This window comes from Aptenodytes forsteri, unplaced genomic scaffold (assembly GCF_000699145.1).
Source record: "Aptenodytes forsteri isolate BGI_AS27 unplaced genomic scaffold, ASM69914v1 Scaffold129, whole genome shotgun sequence".
Lineage (NCBI taxonomy): Eukaryota > Metazoa > Chordata > Aves > Sphenisciformes > Spheniscidae > Aptenodytes > Aptenodytes forsteri.
Window position 1 is genome coordinate 270,046 of NW_008795033.1, and position 2,457 is coordinate 272,502.

A 2,457-nucleotide genomic window follows, 5' to 3' on the forward strand; every position below is an offset into this window, starting at 1 on the left:
GTGCCGGTGGAGGGGGGGGTCCCCGTGGGGAATGGGGCTGGAGGAGCCCATCCCCGGGGCGTCGGGGCTTGGGCAACCCCAGCCTGCATCTCCCTGGAGGCCCGTTTGACCCTCACATGGGGAAAACACATTTCCTTGCGCCTGCCTGGGATTTCTCACCCTCCAGCCGGGCCTCCCCAGCCCTGAGCAAGGGGACACCCCGTTTTTGGGACGCCAGGAGGAATCGGCTGCGTTTATTGATTTGGGGTTTGGTTTGGGTTGGGTTTTTTTTTTTTTTTATTTTTTTTTAATCTCATATAATTTATCAAACAAATTGAACCGAACGTCCAAATGAGAAATGAAAATGGGAAGTGCTCCACGGCAATGAAATCATTTCGGCTGCCTCGCAAAGTGGGGGAGGCTCCGCGCCCGTAATGAAATTTCATCCATCTCCCCGCAGAAAGTTTTGATTTTTTATGAACTGGCATTTCCAAAGGAAGCCACGTGGCCTCGGAGATGTGTGTGTGTGTGTGTGTGTGTATATATGTATTTTTTTTTTAACCAGGTCTATTATAGATGCTGTGAATAAACATAAGGGGGCCAAAAAGAAAAAGAGGACAATTTAATTTGCTAGAAAATACAATAACATAAAAGAAAAATTAGGTAAAAGGAATAATGCGATCCCCCAAGCTCAGCTTTTCAAAGCTGCTCAATTAATTTTAATGGGAATTGGGAGAACGGATTTCTTCAGGCAGGTTTGGAAATCACGGGTCCTGATTCAGGAGTAGCCAGGCGGCACGGGGTCCCGGCCATGTTCCCTGCGTGCCGGCCTCGCGCTGCTGTGCCGCAGCCGGGGACGGCTTATTGCGGCTGCTGCGAGACAGCGATGGTCCTCGCTAATTTAATTAAACGCTTGCTAGGAAAGGAAGGGGGGGGAAAAAAAAAAATCTCACTATGCGAGCGCTGCAGCGGGACGTGGGAAGGTGCCAGGGAGGTGCAGGGCTGCCGTGGGTGAGGGGAGGTGGGAGGGAGAAGGACCCTGCGTGGGCGCTGCCGTCGGTCCCCGAGGGACAGAGCAAAACCGGCAGCAAAACCACCGGGGTTTGCAGCGCTGAGATTGCCGTGGCACCGAGGGGCGTTTTGGGATAGGAAGGGAAGGGGTTGGTAAAGGTTCTTTCTCTCCCCGCTGCTGCCAGCAGCGTGGGACGGTCTCAGCCCCATCCCTGTCCCCTCTCCCCATCCCATCCCTGTCCCATCCTCATCCCCGTCCCCATCTCCATCCCCGTCCCCGTCCCCGTCCCCCCCCAGCAAGAGCTGCCAGAGGACACCGGGCAGAGCCCAGCAGGGCTGCGCCTTGGCAGGGGCCCAGGAGCTGCTCATTTCCCTAAAAGCTTCCCGATAAATTACTCCTGCTCTTGCTCTATAAAAGGCACTTTGGCTCGTGCCGTCACCGATGGGCCGCAGCTCCTCACCGCCCACCCCGGGGGCACCCGGGACCTGCCGAGGACGCCGAGCCCCGCGGGGCCGCGCACACCCCTGCAGCATCCTTTGGGAGCCGGGTACCAGCCGTCCCCCCAGGGCTGCGTGGGAGCAAGGGAAGGAGCCGAGAGCCTTGTCCTGCTTCGGCGTTTTCTTCCCCGCCGTGCAGCTCTCTGCAAACAGCCTTTTTCCCCAGGTTAGCCCACACCGGCTGCGTCCCGTCCCCGGCAGTGATACATGCCATCATTACATCCCCTGACACCACACTGTAAAATACACCCCCATAAAAGCCTGTAATTTACAGGCTCCTACGACTACCTGGGAGTTACGCGGCTCCATGAATACATGACACCCTGCAAGCAACGCTCGGCTTGGCCCCGACGGCCGGAGATCGCACAAGCTTTTGCAGGAAAACCCGATTTTAATTAACCCCCCCCTCGCCAGCCCCTCTCAGCCTCCCCTGGACAGGCCGGTGCTTGGCAGGGAACGCTCCCGCTCTCGGCTTTCAGGCTTTTCTGGGAGTTTCTGCATCTCGAGCAGCTCGTCTCTTCGGGAGCGAGGAGGAGCGCGGAGGGGCTGCAGCTGTGTTTGTGTTTTACACTGTAATTTTCACTTACAGTTCGGTTTTGCAGCTCGCCCAGGGAGCTGCCTGGTGCTCCGGCCTGCTCGGCTGGAGACGTGTTTCTCTACCAAATTTAAGCTGGAGCTGGGGAGCGGTTTCGGAGCCGTGAAGCTTGTGAGTGTTGGGTAAAGCAACACCTCCCGGGCCAGCCGCCCTCCCAGGGATGCTCCAAAACACGCCGGGACGGAGCAGGGAGGGGACCTGGGGGCTGATGAAAACACGTCTCCAAACACGGGTGAGGAACTGCGAAGTATTTTGACTGATGATTGCGAAACAGCCGGCACACGCTTCGCCGCCGTCCTCAAAACGTCCGCGGGAGAGATGGGAGCGGTTGCTTTGATTTGCCTCTGCCGGCAGCGACGGCGGCAGCCGCGGCC